General features: G+C 36.2%; 1 protein-coding gene and 1 long non-coding RNA gene across 12 annotated transcripts in view; one reads left to right on the top strand and one right to left on the bottom strand.

The window, feature by feature from the left end:
* Positions 1 to 18,911, top strand: part of LOC145971141 (uncharacterized) — a 239,991-nt gene that overhangs the window by 211,901 nt on the left and 9,179 nt on the right. The gene's annotated exons all lie outside the window — the stretch shown is intronic.
* The window catches only part of Ten-a (Teneurin-a transmembrane protein), a 448,925-nt gene that overhangs the window by 421,764 nt on the left and 8,250 nt on the right, over positions 1 to 18,911 (bottom strand). The window lies entirely within an intron of this gene.

Genomic DNA, 18,911 nt, shown 5'->3' with positions numbered 1-18,911 from the left:
ATAATCTAGGGACATGTTATTTCGATATTATTCGATATAATTATTAATAAATAAGTATGCTTCGCTCAGGAAAAACAGATACATTATTTAGATGTAAAAATTAAAATATTAATTTTTTTATTTATAAATAGAATTTTGTGTGATATCGTCAGAGTAATATGTGTTTCATATATTTTTTTAGCTTGAGATTCTAAACATTAAAAAAGATTGTTTTATAAAAATATATATACACTCAGGGTCAACGTTGATAACTTGTATGACTTGCACGTGCGCAATAGAATCTATTTCTGTATTAAACAAAAAACGACGTTGCTTAATAGGTCAAGGTAAAATCGATAATTGTAGGATGTTGAAATGTGGACAAAAAGACAAAGCTACATGTACTCTTACTGTTTGAACATATTATGAAAAAAATCTTCAAGAAATATATATATCTTGCATCTCTCTTATTACGTCCCCAACAATTATATGTAAGAATGGTCATCTTCAAACATTTCCTTGGCCCTGTATTCCAACTCTCTGTCATCTTTCTTTTTCATCCGTAATTTTTCACCGACATCCTTTACGTCGGGCCTAAGATCGCGGCACACGCCATAACGATATCGCAGCGGCCTTTTTTGTCGGTAAAATTTATGGCGAGGTAATAGAGGGCAAATTAGAACCACATGACTGGCTACGCCATCAATCTCCGCGCTTCCCTCTCAGCCAATGGCCCTTCTCCTGACGCCGAATAAACTAAACCTAGCCGTCGCGTGCTTAGTTTCGTTGAATTCCTTGCAATTCTCAGCGAAGAGTTTAAAATCGTTGAACTTGCTAAGTGTTCCGCAAAAACATGAATTTGAGTTCTACGATTCCTTAATTAGGTGCCGAGCAGATTGATGCAAAAAGGAAAAATTCTGATTCAACAAACGTTGAATTAAGTTTAGTCACGATATTTTATACAATTAATAAATGTTAATATATGTTATTTTATCTTAATTGCGTGATTAAAATTCATTATACAAAGTATTTCTATAAATATATTTGTAATGCTGAACGATATTATTTGAACGATTATCAATTTTAATTATTGTAATTGATAGAGAAAAGATAATTGTTTTGATATTTCATCGTTCTGTTAAACTGTATCGATTAAGATTGTTAATAAATTTCATTAAGAAAATTATTTCGTACATCATTTTAGAGATTATTGTTAAAAAAGATTAAATATCTTGCACATTCTCTATTTTCGCGTCTTTCTCATTATATATTCTATTCCATAGCTTTTTACCAAGCAGTAATACCACCATATAAAGTGAGATGAATTTTCCGCTTTGTTACGTATGCATGAAAGCTGTGGCTCCTCATGGACGCATTAGTCGTAAGTAATAATTAATTTTTTATCCATCGTGCTATATACGAAAGAAAAAAAGAACTAACCTAAGTTAACGAGCCACATACTTGCGGTTAAAGCCTCTGTGGAATAGAGGAAGAGAGATTGCACACATATTATATCAGAACTTAAACATCATACAGGAACAGCTATTTACAAGAAAAAAATTTACAAAATATAAAAAAAAATACTCCCCCAATTATAGCCGATGTGATTTGACTACGTCTCTCATTATTATGACAAATTATATTATTTTTTTTTAAATTGAAAATTTAATGCAGAAGAAATGAAATCCACGCATAGCATAGAAATAAAATATCTAAATACCCAAGATAATTGCCTGATTATATAAAAATTATAATTCGAGAGAGAAGGTGAGAGAGATGGAGACATGTTTGGATTGTTGCAAAAAATAATAGCTTTTTTAAACGATTTTTTTTTCATCGAATTATTAATAACAGTAAATACTTCATCGCCAAATGTAATCTGTCTGAATAATGATTGAAAATCTATCATCATATCGTTAAAAATTGTTTAAAATTTAATCTTATATTTTGTTTATCAATATTTCATTGTATCTGATTGCAGAAATTGAAACTGCGAAATCGCTACGTATTTATATTTTCATAAAACTATCGATCGAATTGAATAAATATATAATAAACTTCTGCAAAAAAAAACGAACGAGCTTAATATATTCGCAACTATGCTGAAAATCTTCAAATAGGCGTTGCACGATATCTAAAAGTTTCACCATAGCTTCCAGGAGGATGAGCTTTATCGATCCAAGAATCTGAACGGCATGGTACCGTGGATAAATTTTAACTTTCCTCGAGAGCAGAAATGAAAATTAAGCGCGGGACGTAATCCTCCTACAGATGCGAAGGGCTGATAAGACCGCGCACAATTTAACTCGTTAGTTTGAAACAATCACTGTCGAATTGACAATTCTATATTTTTGCAGTGACGGATTCTGTGCTCCTGCTAAATACTCCGCAATTAAGCTCCCTCGGTTTATCGCGAAGAAATCGCGCGAAAACTATTTCTTTTACGTCTTGCGCGAGCTCGATAAATAAATATATCTTCTCTCGCGCTTTAGATAGCGGTTCGAAGGAGAGGATATATGATAACGGGAGGATTATATGATAACGGATAGCAAAAACTTTATACTTGTAATGTGCTCGATTTGCATCGACAATGAGAGGCAATTATCTTCGGAACAAAGGAAAACTATCCTGTAACAGAATCTTCTTCACGGGAGCCGTAATGCACTCTACACTTATTAATAGCGTCGTAATGGGAACTGCCGGGCGCATGAATGCAACTGCGCACGCAGCCGCGAATCATTTCGAGATGATGGGTACCAGGTTCTCCTTTTCGTCTTTCTTTTTTTCGAGGTACCCTCCGCGTCTCGTCTGACACTCTGGCCTAACAAACTCCGATGTACGGACCGCTGTGAGCACAAATATAAATTACATACGTACGTATGTACTTATGTATATGCATCTTTGCAGAGCTTTCCGATATGCCACGAATACTATAACCGAGACTACAAGTGACTTTTCTGATTTTCATCAAAAATCATGACGCCTCGCACAATGACAATAGCATCTCATGACGCTCCTAAGCGGAGCAGTAGATACATTATTATTCGATGTCAAATGGGATGTTCGCGAAAAAGAAACTTGCCGTAATGAATCTCTCGTCCTGAATGAATCATTCGCGAATAACATCGAAGTGTAACGAATTGCACAAAGTGGCAATTTGCATGATATTTGACGACACGTAAATTATGGAGCCGCTCTTTTGTACGAAGTAGTTACTTCCACGTGGCAGCGTTACGCTTAAGCGATCGCCTGGAAATTTCATTCGTAAACGTATATACGCGTGCCTACAGTGCGATGTAATGAAATATGCTTTCCCGATATTCCAATATTGCCGAAGAACAATTTATCTCCTTACGAATGCCCGACACGTAATGTGGATAATGAAAAAATCCGCTATAAAGCACCCCGAACAGTTGCAAATTTTTTTTCTATATATAAACTTATCTGGAAACATAAACAAGTGAATTATGCATATGCTTGAAACGCACAATTCTTTGGTTATAGCAAAATATATCTTATATCTCAACTTACTCGAAAATCTTTTTTTCTCTTGGTTTCCTCTTAGGAATAGATCCACACGTAGGTGGATACAATACTCGTAGTAATATCTATATTGTCGATATCAATCAGAAGTTTCCCAGTATCACTCAACGGAGATCCTCCTCGTATCCGAATAAAAAAAGATTTCGTGACCATGACCCACTTCAGGGCCTGGGATTCGGATAGTCTCTCGTTCCATTAGAGGCAAAAATTCCCAAGAAATGTTTCGATTTCAGATAGTGTTTCCTTCGTGGATAGTAAATATCCGTATCGCGCGCGCTCTCGATACTTTGCCCAGAGTTTCTCCGATATGCCAGACGATCCGTGCCAGACTGCGTAGAATGGTACACGGGAGGATACGAGGGGGAAAACATTTGGGAACGAGGTAACGCTGCGAAGGCATCTTACGAAGGAACAGACGAGCGCACTCAGCAAGGGATAGGTACCAGGCTGTCTCTGATCTGACACGACGGGATTACCGTCGAAAGAGGAAAAACGCGTACGCGCTCCTTCAGAAAAGAATGAATGGCAAAAATAGACTCCGGCTTCTACGGTCGGGCGGACTAAAACACGGAGGGAAAGTTACGAGATATATATATATATACGAGTGCGCGCGTACCTGCACGATAGATTACGCGCGGACGCATTATCCGTCGCGGAATATGCGCATAAATATGCATGCACGAACGTGCGGAGGATTTAATCCGGACCACCGAAAGAAAGGCGATGCGCGCGAGACGAGGTAATCGCTGTGCGGAACGTTGTTTGAATTTCGAGAAACCGACGAGATTCATATTTTCACGATATATTTCGAGTCAATTTAATAACGCGTTAATATCGCGTAAATAATCGACAGCTTGTGCCACGTAAAAGCTGCATACTCTCTTAAATTGAAACTGAAAGTGAAAATTAAATCTGTCACTGATTAAAGCAATGATTTCACCAAAGATTTAATTTCATTGATTTTCAGTGAAAATACTGATATTTTATTCTTCTTATATTTCATTTAATATAACAATTTATTTATGCATTGTAATTATTGAGGCCACATTAAAAAATCAGCCATTAACATTAATTTTTCTCAGTGACATTTCGCTGTTTCCAGTGCTATACTTATAACTGAGAAACCAGTGTAACAATAATATACTGATTCTATTTAAGAGAGTATATATGCATATAACGGCGTGCAAGGAAACTCTGTTACTGTTTTGAATAAGGATGCAATTTTCGTAGAAAATCGTTTATACAATGAGTTTGATTAAATCTGATTAAATTCATACTTCGACCCATTGTCACCGATAATTAATTTCTCATTACATTATTTTCATTAATTTTCCGCTACTTTCAGGCAGTTCTATTAATAATCCCCCTGCGAATTGGTGGTGACATGTCCCTTAAACAGGTTGAAACAGTGCAAGCAATTATATTGAGACTGCATATAATTTGAGAGAGAGACTTCTTTATCGAGAAACTAAAATTGCACATTGGAATATAATTACTTCGACGAGAACACACATGTGTACGATAGGGAAAGAATACGAATGTATGCAAAATTAACAAGCACCGTTAAATTGTTCGATTAAAATGATAACGTTAATCCGTTTGAAATTGTCTTGATTAAACGATGTAAATTTTGTAATATCGATGATATTAAATTTTTTTTGTGTTCACGCGCGTAAGAATGTGTGTGCAGCAATTATATCGCGTCGAAAATTTTACTTCTTTCTATTAACGTTCGATAACGAGCGGAAAAGGAAAGCTTTGACCGTACAATCGCACAAGTGTTCATATGGACGTGCACATGGTTGTAAAAGAGACTACCGTATACGCGCAGGATTACTTTTTATTGAAACCATACTGAACGAGCTCACCGCGTGCGCGCGGTATAGCGTGCAATGTGATATTTTACGCGAATTCTCGAGAGCACGGAATTTTATTTCTCCCGTTATATTATAGCTAATAGTAAACTCGTTTTCCCAGCTGTGTATTAAATTAATATCGCGCAACGTTATTTCACATTATCCCGGCTATGCACTTGTAGCAACGAAACATCTATATTGTAAACTACAATTTTCATTGTTCCATTAATTATTCAAGAAATAGATATATTCCTGTATATATATATGTAACAAAAAATAATATTTTATTAAAAAAATAATATATATTATTCAAGAAAACAAATATATCCCTGCCTATATTCGTAGCAGAAATAATATATATAGCGCACCTGTATATATCTAATCAAGTTACACCGCTCGATTTGATTATCCAATCGTACGAAAATACAGTTTTATAAATTTTTAATTAGACACAATGCTACCGTCGCGCAATCACATCACTTCGCCTCTAAACCGCGCCATCGCTTTGCCGAATCATCCGGCACCTTTCGCCATCGGAAACTATTCTCTTTCTGCGGTTCCATTCGCCGCAACAAGCTTTAATCTGCTTAGCCGCATTCAGACTACGTGGGAAACTGCACTCGTGTAACTAGATTGTGAAATCTAGTGTGTCCCTAAAATCGAGGCCGTGTTCCTGTCCCGGTGAGCTATAGCACCCTGTCCGCCCTCGACGTGTCTACAATCCTGCGCTACAGATTTAAATAGTTTGCGCGCCACGTGCATCGTCGTATTTTACGTTTTTCTTCTCACTAGGACTCTTGTAACTTCACGCTTAAATATCTGTTTATTCGTTCTCGAAAAAGTCTCACTAAAAGTCGTTTAATCCATATGAAACAATTAAAAATTGCATCGCTGTTAATCATCGTGCTCATAACTTATTCAGTGCACATGATGATTTTGCTGTGATATGTAACCGGAAATCGAAAATTTTGATACGAAATATTTCCGTTTTATCATGTAGCAATAAACATGAAAATCAGTTGTTATTGACAATCTGTTTCTTACAATAACGAAGGTACGATAAAGGAATATGGATAATGAAAAGTCAAGAAATATGTCTCACTGTATAAGATTGTTCTGGACTTGTCGTTTAATATATACTGTAGTTTAATTAATGCCTGCATATTTTCTTTAAAAAAAGGAAGTCCTGATATGAGAGATATTGTAATGCTTGCGATAAATGCGATTCTATTCTAGAGGAGAGATCTGGTACAGAAACTCTCTCATTCATACATGTATCGAAAGCAAATGCGATACGCTGCCCGACATATGTTCTCCATTATTAAATGCTTTAAGAATAGCATACAAAATATGTCACAGAAAATAATTGAATTCGGTGAGACTTGATTATACAGATAAGTTATGATATTAAGAATAACTTAAATTAAATGAAAATTGAATTGAGAATTATATAAAAGAGTAGACGTTGTATATTGTGACTCTCGATCAAATTTTCACGAGTTTTTCATTATCACAAAAATACAACGCAATATCTGATAATACTGTAGTTCTCAATAAATAGTATATTAGAAAATAATATTTTACGAAGTATGTCGTCTATCCAATACGGTGATGAAATACCAATCTTGCCACGACTCGCTGATTCAGAACGTCGAACTAGTAAAAGTGGTGCAAACGTTTCACGGATGAATCTACCAGTACACACGCAGGATCCCGACGAGCTTTAAAACTCGACTCAGCCCGGTCCAATCACCGATCGTTATTTCCTCTAGGGCTCGACACAGTGGATACATTCTCAACGACTAATCCAACGTCAATCACGTATCGATTTCTCGCTGACGTGGAAGCACGCCAGGTAACTCGATCGACGAAAATGCTTGAGACGTACCGAGTGCGATATGTAAGGTCATCAACTTTTCTGCACTAATACCTGCAAATTTGCGTTAATATTTGAAAATACGCCAACGTTTCTCTAAACAGTTGAAAATAACTCTATCATGAAGAAGAAAATAGCAGATGCATGACATAGAATAAAAGTTCGTGGCAAAATTTCAACTTTTTTTAAGGAAATGTAAAAATTTTTAATGATGCGGCGAAATCTATAATATATAATTTTTGTGCATATAATTTTTCTATCACATATTTTTGCACACATAAAAATCTTTATATTCATGAGAAAATAAAATTTCCAATCTAATTTTAATCAGATTTACTATAGAGTCTATTTTGTCTATTATGTGACACTTCCTTTCAAATATTTTTATCTCTAATATTGTCCGTCTCGGGTTTTCCTTCACGAGTACCTCCGTCTTTCGACCAAATGCAGTTTTTGCCGGGACACAAGTAAGATGTTGGCAACCTAAGAAGAACATAATACCGAACGCGGCTTATCCGAATACTGATAGAGCCCGGAAGGGAATCCTTCGTAAGCGCGGCCATACGTAGGCTTACCGCGGCTTACGAAGGGATGCTTCCTTCTCTTTCTCTCTCTCTCTCTCTATCTTTCTCAGCAGTCTGGCGTCCCGTTTCGCGAATTTCGCGAAATTCAAAAGGCTATCATCCGAAGGCGGAAAAATATTTTGGTCGATCGCACCGCGGAGAAAACGCACGATCCCGTGAATTCCGCGAGATGATGTAGCAAACGGACGTGAATCTGGCAAAATAAAGCGCAACTTAATAAACTAACGCTTCGAGTTAATTAATGCTCGATTAGGTTATTCGTATTCACTTTTTGCTAGAGTTTCGCACAAAACTTTCGAGCTAACGATTTCGAAGCTCTCGATACATCTCGTTTGACTTACGAAGACTGCCGCGAAAACTTACGAAAGTGTAGCGAGCATTCGTAAATCTGACAACTTTTTACGCCGTGTATTTATATCTTCTTTGATCTTTTAATCTGGATAAAGTGAATCGCGTACTCTGTTTATTATTTATAATCTCGAATATACCGTAGATTTAAGTCAAAGAAATTTTGCTGCAGAGCGAAACACAAAGAATTGAAAATAAATTCTATAACTTTTTATAACTTCAAATTCTATAATTTTTTATAACTCCAAATAATTTGCATTAAGTTACTCATTGTTACATCATGTATTCAAGGATTCGAGTAATATTTATAATATTTTATTTTTTTCTTACGGAAAGCACAAAACTAGTACAAAGACGATAATATTGCAAAAAAAAAGAAGCAAGACGCGCATCTATGTTTGTACTCATTATTTCTATATGTAACTTGATACAAGCGTTAATCGTCTTATACCCGTTTCAAATGGAAACTCGCGACATCCCAAGTTAACAGTCCATTAGCAGAGGTCACGCTGCATCGCGCATGCTTCACGCGATGCACAACGCGGAAACAGGCACAAGACGAAACTGCATTATATATTCCGGTGATTTGCAACACGCAATCTTCGCAGAAAGACGTATTACGGTCCACGTGTGTACGCGTATATAGATTATTTATAATAAAATATATATATACATATATCGTTAATAGAAATAATATATCTTACTTAATAAATTTAGACATGTATATATTTTGCATAAAAGTAATATTTGTTTGAAATTTCGCCGAATCTTTGATGAAATCTTAATTTGAGGTAAAACGTGGTATTCATGCTGCGGTATGTATCGTCGCGCTATTCCTTTGAAACAAGAGAAGCAAGAATCTTCGTCAAACCACTATAGTTCATTACGGTTAGTACGGAGCTGTGTTGATGCTGGTATCGTGCAAAGTGAGACGTGCAGCAGATATGAACTCCGGTACGATGACACGACGACATCGAGGCATACGTCTTCCTGCGAATTCATCGTGCCACACGCGCGACAAGATTAATGACCGGAAAGAGTGTGGGTCGTGCGAATTCACACTCGATAAAATTTGCAACGCCTCACCGTCCCATTTGTACGGCGTTCATGCTCTTCCTCTCTCCTCTTCTGTCTCCCTTTCTTCCTTTCTTTCTCTCTCTCTCTCTCTCTCTCTTTCTCTCTCTCTCTCTCTCTCTCTCTCTCTCTCTCTCTCTCTCTCTCTCTCTCTCCTTTTCTGAAAATATAACACCCTTGCCAGAATTCTCCCGTAAATATGCGTATTGGAAATCTCCTTCCACGCACACATCCAGCGTCCGTCCGTTCCATTTCCAGCCAAAGAATCGACGCGAGCGCACCGGGACGCCTCGCGCAAAATCGCAAAATTTGAAAGCACTTTTCCAGCAACACGTAAATACAGCCGTGCATGTATTTCCGCGTCACCCCCATTTACGTGCGACTACCGCGGCGCGGTGCTTCTCGAGATTTGCGGCAAACGGCAGCGAGAAGATGAACCCAGCTTTATCCGGCGCAATCGATGAGTTTCTGCGCCGGGAATGTGATTGAAATTTGCCATGCAACGTGCCGACCTTAATATAACGTCAGGGAAAGCGCGTGCGAAATTCTGTATCGATTATTAGTTTTTCCAATTACGCCGCGGGCGCTGCTGTTTGAACGTGTATTGTCACGTTAACAAGAACTGAATTTCACTTTGAAATTCGTCGTTGTCTGTATTATGCTTGTTATGCATGCTTATTATTTTACACTGTAATGATTCCGAATGCAATGTGCCTTTGAAAATTAAATAGTTTATTTCTTCAACTCTTTGCGATCGTAAGCCAGAGTAGAGTTAAATCGAGTTGATTCAAACATCCCGTATTACTCGCAAATAGATAATTAATCTCTTTCAGAGATGTTGTATTATGATTATCGAGCAAAATTCACGTGTATTTCTGGAATTATAAAAGATCTGGGACATGCATGCGAGAGATTAGCAGTAAAATTACTAATAATTCTGTGAAGGATAATTGCTAGAGTCGTTGCATGTATGGAGATCCATAGACGATTTGAAAACTTACTTCCAAAGTGATATATGCAACGCATTCGGTATGCCACATAATCCGGAAAGTTATGAAAGTTCGGGCAAGATCGGGCTATCATTCGATGGTTCAACCATACCTTTATGTGAATACCAACACATTTCAAGTTAAATGGCGCTACTAACAAAATAGTTTGCACCTTATTCGGCACGAGTCTCGAGGCCTGCACACAATCCTCAAGTTATGCTCATCCATACTGCTGAGGAAACTTTTTAACGGCTTGTGGAACTCTGTGCTTCGAGCTTTCACGAGGAATCTAATAGCGCTCATACTCATTCTAGACGCATACAAAAGACAATACTCAAGCTTGAATTGCAACTGATTATTACATATTCTATCGTTTAACTACCGTTAAAAGTAGATGTTATATTGCAGTTTCTGTGCGAATGTGCTCAAAAGATGATAAATTACTTTTAAAAAAATAAGATATACATATATTAAGAATATGTAAAAGGGACATGAAGTATGAAATATATTCAGCAAATCGTTGTTACATCATTCAAGATTTGAAAGATTTTGTCAACTAAGTATCTTGCTCTACCTTACTCCAGTGTCTGCCTATAAGTATACGACTGTCAGATGCAGTAGGTAGAGCCGGTAGAGAATTGCAATCATTCTATTAGAGAATAATAATACACGCGTATATTGGTGTAGATAGACCTGCCGGCAGTTCTCCGTCAATTCGTTTGTGAAAGCTTCCAACATCGAACAAAGGACATCGTTTTGCGAAAGCACCCGATAACGGACAAAGGATCTCACGAATAGCGTAGATATCGAATGAATGGATACACTGCGAATTGCTGTGCGCTATATGCCCTGATTGAAATGTAATCGTACATAAATTAAGGTAATCACGATGAAAATACGACAGATATTCTTGCGTATGATTCCCATTTTTTTCACATAATTATAAATCAAATTAAGAGCGCTGCTTTTTGCTCGTTCTTAATTTTCATATAATTGTCAGAACCCAATCCAATAATTTGTATCCAATTTTTAGAGAAAATTAAATGAGACAAAATACAGAATCAGATGAAAGTATTCCGCTGCTAAATATACGATAAGATTATGAGGTAAATATACCGTCCCATCGTGATATAAAAGTAAAGGAAATCGGTGAACGGATAAACCTTTCCATTAAAGAAAATTACCATATGATAGGTCCTATCAAACCAATATATCCTCGAATCCCCAGCATTCGATCGTCGCTCATTTCATCTTATTTTCAGTAGAGAACTCTTTCTACTTTTCCTACGTCACCCCGAGATTAAATGTAAAAGAGGGAGGATCCCGTATACTCTTTATTTGCGCTTCGCACGTTACTCTAAGTTGCAGAGAGCAGCGGATTCATATGATCAAATATGGGATATTTGCACCTTCGAGTGCGGATATTCGCTTTGATTTCGCGTTATCGACACGTCAGCTCATCGATCCGTGAATTCATTTGCTCGTAAAGGTTTTACTATTCCGTCGGGCTGAGATGCGATGGAGAGGTTTTCTTCTCTATGCGGTTTAGTAGCGTCCTTTTTATGTCTGTGCCAAAGTTTTATAACTTTGAAGAAATGAAAATGGAAAACTACAGTGACCCTATGTCGATCTGAGATTATGATATTGTTAGATTATTAATATATATGGTAGCCATTAAGAGAAGTGATGCTAAATAATTGACTAGTATATACATATATATGTATATAAATCGAACTATAGAAAAATTGTAATGATCCGACCATTACATAGTCAACAGCTCGTTAAAAGAATAAAAGCTTTTAAAAAACCTACGAATTTAGTAGATTTTATATAATTTCCCTATGTGTGTGGAAAGAGAAAAATATGAAAAAATATAACAATCATTATTTTTCAACATTATTCGGGAAAAATAGCCATCAGCAAAATAACAAATATTTTTGAAGTATCACAATGATTAATAAAAATTAGTTAAAAGGCTACAAGGACCAACGCAATGGTGGAAATATGCAAAAAATAATAAAACGGTTATTACAATAAAATAACCATATGAAAATGTTTATTTAATTTGAACATGACAAACGCCGCGTTTCAATCCAATTCGGATCCTTTTCAATGTCGACTAACAAAGTGAATAATAAACATTAAGATAAAATTAAAATTAACGGTCATAGGAGAAATGTATCACAATGATTGTATTGATACAAATATAATTGTTTTAATACAAAAAAGATTCTTGATAATATAACGAGTGTGCCTATATATATTACGCATATCATATTTTTGTACGCGCTTTTCGCACGGAAAACAAAATTTACATAACGCAAGCTTAATATAATTTATTAAAATGCGCTTACGTGGCGAGATCGGTATTAATTAAAATTATGAGATTTGCATTGATTATAATGTGCCACTAATTGAAAGCGACTTATCTGCACATTGTATTAAAATGTAAATCAAATCTCTGGCATCATAGACATTCACCATTTCGTGCTAACCAATAAAGAATGCGTAAGGCTATAACATACGCAAAACAAGTTTATCAAATTGTCCGAGTATATATGTATATATTTTAATGGAGATACGAAAGACAGTACTTTCTTTATTGGAAATTTTATTGGACATCGATGATACAAACGCTATTTATATCTGCATTATAGAAATGGGATGGAGAGAGAGAGATGTCTTCCAATCATAATTATTTTTTATTTTATTTCCAACCGATATACGGATATTCAGAATTCATAGTGTTCACAAAAAAAGAAATGAGGGTATAATTCGTTTGTAACAATGGAACTACTTTTTGTTGACTCAATCGATTGAATATCGACTTTATATGTTCAGATAAATTTTATTTCTATCGTACTTTTATTTCTGTCTATACTTTCCTACCCTATCGCATATTATACAATCGCGTTCACCGCATAAATGAAATATACTCTCTTTCCTCTACATTTAGATATTTGATGAACGCGATTAGATTATGATCGACCTCCGCTTTATTTAATTTTTATTAAGATAAATAGCTAATAATTGCCGCTCGTTTCAATTATGATGTATTTTCCAGCAGATTGTCGCGCAATCGCGCAAAACTCAATGATTTATAAATTTCACAAGTTGACGATAATCGTATTAACTTTCACAATGCTGCTCTTTGAAGCAATAGACCTGACGTTAAACTGAAAGTTTCATCGCGCGTATTCAGATGACTTTTAAGCTGTTGCAAAAGAGGAAGTCCGCAGTTGAGAAGGTATAATTCTTCGCGGAAAGTCAAATTGAATCGGGCAAAATCAAATCTCATGCCGGTACTTATATATATATATATATATACTATGCCGGTTCCCAGACCAGCCGAGGGAAAAGCAAAGATTGACCCCGCATACCGCATAAACTTCGGACACTACGCACAAATATCATCCAGACAACCGCACCAGCTCCCGATATTGCACGCTTTTACGGGTTTTAGTTACATGCCAAATACACACGAAAAACACGTGCATCCGATGTACTTTAGCGACATTTCTCGCTAAGGAAAGAACGTTCATTCGTGGACTTTAAGATGACGTGGCAATGCACCCAAGTTCGGATATAAAAGGCTCTCGGCTTCCACTCGCTTCGGCGGAGCGCGACACGGAGAAAAGATTTCTCGATGTAAAAGGACGTCCACGTGTCTATTCGAGTATTCTCGGCGAGCTTGTTACAACTAATGTTCTGAAGATAACAGACAAATAGTATTATGTACAACAAAATTATAATGTTGATAAGAATTTTATGTTTTTTCATCCTGCACAATTTTATTATATTTTTTAAATTAAATAAAAGATTTGCATTTTTTGCAAAAGAATAATTATTTAAATCCTAAATATAATTTTTATTTGATATATATAAAGAACAACTAGACAAAATACTGGAGTACATAGGGAATATATTTTTACTCCGATTTTCGTATTTTCTCGGATACTGTGAAATTAAAACGTATGATATATATATTTATCACGAAAAAAGTGGAAAAGGAGAACTTTTTTGTGCATATTTATTTTCCACCATTAAACAGAGAAAAACTCTCGTATATCCGAAAAAGTTTGTGTACGATGTACTGCCATCATCGCCAGGCAGTCGAGCGCCGTTTTAACTAATACATTCTCTTGAACTCCCCACGAGTAATCTAAGTGAATACGATAGCTTATTTAGCATATATTCATTTGACATGCTTTGCCGTCGAGCTGAGGCTAACGTTTGTTGATAGTCATGGAGTGTCGACAAGCAAGTTTGACGCTCAAAGCGTCAGAAATTGTTATTCATAGAGTATAACGATGCACCTCTAAATTAATATGGTCACCGTGAAAATTTATCTCGGATAAACGCAATTTTTCACCCGATATGATAGGCAAACAGTAGCTGTTCTTTATTTTGCAATCGATAGAAATCGAATAGAGTGAAAACGAACGTTCAGACTATATCTTGCTGGGATTTTATTTCGTCAACAAAGTAAGTTGTTTTATCTTACGAGCGACTGCCTGCGAAAAATTTCATCAGAAATCGATCGACCGCGCATCTACACCAGTCGCCGTTTTGTAATTATGTAAATCGGCTTTCCCGTCGTTATTTCACATATATTTTTTTCCGAAGGGAAAGGAGTAATGCTTTCATAACCAGTGACCGGTAAATCAATAATTTAAGAACTGCAATATCCTTTAATATTATTGAAATATACGTCGATTTTGACAACTATTCGATAAATTAAAAACGATTTTGATTGTAAATATAGTAATATCAAGCTCTTGTCTCCAGTATTAAAATAAAAAATATTTGAAATGTTAAAAGATATATCAACGCATGTACTTAATATCCTGAGAAATAACTGCAAAATATATCTCTCTCTTTAAAATATTTATTACATATATGATACACTGATTATATTTAACAACTCAAGAATTCGTTTATCTACAAAAATTTATGACGCGTGCGATATTGATGATTGCATATTTTACAGTGCTTCTGATATTATAGTAATAACGAGAGAGTGAGTGTTTCGAAGGTCGTATAACGCGGATGCACGTTCGTATACTACAACATAACAGAATCCTATAGGGCACTAACTTACGGTAAGGGCTGTACGCGCGCCATAACTCGAAACTTCGTTTATTCGAAGGCGTCCACGGGGACACGGTAGTGTCAGCGATGCGAACCTAACATTTAACTAGATATGGTTGCAATTCAATTTACAGGCACAAGCTTTGCTTAACCCGAACATTACGGATACCGAAGCTAGTTCAATGTACTCGCAGAGACCTTTGAGTCAATTCGAATAGTGCGCGTTGACAGTTAGTTTAATAAATAACTCTGAGAGTGCACGTCCTCTCGTGTACGGCTCTTTAATAACGACAACCTGACGACTACTAACGCATCGTGGCATTGAAACCGCTCGACTGTATTTAACGAACGCAATATAAACGATCGTTATCATGAAAAGATCACGCATATCTGGGTGATTCGCGATTGCTCATAAATTCGATTCTATTTGCACTAAATTGATACATTTTTTGGCGGATGTGATCGTGAAAGAAACAATGATTGTAATTAATTGATAGCGAATGGGATATATATTCTAATGTTAATAGCACTAAACGTTGTCGCGAAAATTTTCGACGGAATAACTATGATCTAATGCATCCCGCGAGCCGGTTCATGCGTATCTCTCGATCACGCTGGCGTAACTGTCGTATAGCGTAATGCATGCGCTGTGCATGGTTCAATATAAAGGATTGTTATTTACGGCACGGTTTATATTTCATCGGAATATAATGGAAAATGGACCCGGTGTTAGGGGCAACGCATAGTTTGCCGTATATATATTCTTCATCTCTATCGTTTTGGCTCGCACCCAGCACGGATGCCTTTTGACATTTGTTTGTGGTCGAAATACGCAAAATGCACATATTTCTGTAATTATTTGAACGTTATATTTCATATGCAAGTTGTCAGCGTCTATCTCGATTTGATTCATCCTGCGTAAACTGTTTATATTTACGCTGTCAAATTTTAATACCGAAGAGCGATAGAATGTCATCGTACTATAACAGTGAAATATTTAAGCTTTATCTATTGATCACATTGTATTGGCATAAATCATACGAACGATCAAAATTGATTATTATATTTCAAAAATGATCACTTTAATATTAGAGTAAGCTATTATGCAATAACGCTTGCGCGATGACAGATTAGCACAAGTGCAGCCCGAATGTGAATTATCATACTTGGAGCCGAGCAAAATTCATTCATTCTTAATTTCAGCCTTACTTCGCTCCTATGCGTCATAACTTTCCAAACTAGTAGTCTGGGAAACGGACAAATATATCTTCCGACAACATGGCTAAACGGCTGTAACTTTCTTTCCAAACTTTTCTCTACGCGTGGCATTTACGACCAGCTCAAAAGACAAGCTCTACTGCAGTGTATCAATTAACTTGACTTGATCGCTTTGGTAAACCTCATTTTATAGTGTTAAACGTTACACGTTTTTCCGCGAGGCAACGCGAAACAGAGCCAATAATCTAATCACTCGGAGATATCGAAACGAAATATCCGCGCACAACAATAACAACCAACCATATGTTTCTTGTGGTTTAGTGAAATTTCGCTCACGCCATTCTCGGGTCAACGGGACGTCGTTGCATCGTAAATGAGCTCGTCCGATGACACCGTCGCATTCGGTCTTCTCATGCTGGGAGATTTTTCAAACGGACGTTGCTCGCAACTTCAAAGATCGTCCCGTCCGGACGGACACGTCGTATACGCGAAACTTTCGCCGACGCGGTCTCCCACATCGTTCTTACGTGCTTCCATCTCGGGGGAGCAAAGTCCTACGTGCATGGATTTTTACATACCACTCTTCTTATCCCGCGGACAGAAATATGCAAGACTGCAAATACGCACAATCTCATCGGTCTTTTATCCGCGCGAGCAAATATCTCAAGCGCGCTATATGTAAGATTTACTCGGTGTAGACGCAAGAAGAATTCTCGCAAATGGACGTGGAGGAGAGAAATTTTTCGGGTCGCAAGTGGACAGACTCCGAACGGGATTCGGGGAACGGAAAAACTCGCGGGTGCTGCAGAATGCAACGAAAGGAAGGCTGAGGCAAAGGAGAAAGAAGAGACGGGAAGAGTACGAAAGTGGGTAGGAATTGTTACGGCAGCGGGTTTACGAGGTCCCGGTGGACAGGATGCCAAGCAAAAGGAGAGAAAGGGGATTGGGGGGCGCCTCGCTTCTCTCCGAAAGGGAGAAAAGCGTTATCTTGCCGTGTGTGACTCGAATAACGAGAATAAGCCTTCTCTTCGCGAAGTCTGATTCAAAATCGAATGTTCTATCGCGTAAACGTTAATACGATTCCTACTCGCGTGATTCGCATCACTATTCGATCTCTCGTCGATCAATTATAATCTGAGAAAGCATATTGATCTAAAGTGATACCTTCGTTAAGAATATCTACGAGAGGAATTTCACGTCAGAGAGTACAATTCTCTCGAAAAACGAAACTGCGCGGTGCTGTATGATAACATCTGTTTAATCCACGTTATCATACATCGTGAAATAAGCAGTAGCTCTGTAATAGGATGTGAATAATGATAGACGTCAAATGACTTCGTACCTGAAGCACAGCGACGGTTAATTCCAGAATGTCGAGAATGTCTCCTATATTGTAACTAAATAGACAATTTAACTAGCGTGGTGGATTTCGCTGTGAGCACTGTTGTATTACATGAACGTTTACAAATGTTGCAAACGTATATGTTCTATATTTCTATTCGGAATGTTGAAATTGACCGACAAAAATTCATAATTTGCTAAAGTTTTAAATATGAAAAGAGGAAAGATATATATTTTGTTAACAATGATTAAACAATAATTTATTATATATTATGTATTAAATTACCATATATAAAATTATTTCGAAGAATTAAACTTAAATTAATTCTGATGTCACAAGATGAAAAATATATTAAGAATTCTAAACATTGCTAGAAATAATAAACTCCACACTCGTAATCTTTGTTTATCATCATTTTGCAATCTTGATAATATTATAATGTTTCGATCACAATTATTTTAAATAATTTCAACGACGATTATTTTATAAATAATGCTAATCATTGAAGCAGTTCTCCAACACAAAATTAAGATTTATACATGTATTACAAAATATATATTTTTAATTAACATTTAATTGTTATTTTTGGCTATTACATATTTCATTAATACGTATATTTCATAATGGAACTATAATTGTTGAATGTGAACATAATGCGTTCATCAATATGTAGTTATAAAATAATCAATAGTTATTTAATAATACATAAAGGTATGATATAAGAATAATATATAAAATAGACAATAAGACACATATCGGCTAATGCATCATATATATAATCTGTATAATGAATTTTATTTATATAATTTTATGAATTATTTATTTGAAAAAAAACGCGTTAATTCCATAGAGCGAGAAAATAAAAAAATTAATGCTAAACATATTTCTTTTTCATAATATATTATATACATATCTCAAATGTGTGTCAAGTTGAAAGTTCCCGTAAACTAACAAATTTCTAATTAAATTTCCTACGAATTGCTGACATATAATTATACAAGATAGAAACAT

This window comes from Camponotus vicinus, unplaced genomic scaffold, assembly GCF_025532165.1.
Source record: "Camponotus vicinus isolate PSW18456_S1 unplaced genomic scaffold, iyCamVici1.0 SCAF_4, whole genome shotgun sequence".
Lineage (NCBI taxonomy): Eukaryota > Metazoa > Arthropoda > Insecta > Hymenoptera > Formicidae > Camponotus > Camponotus vicinus.
Note: the sequence above shows the minus strand (reverse complement) of the source record. Positions and strands in the feature narration are given on the sequence as shown.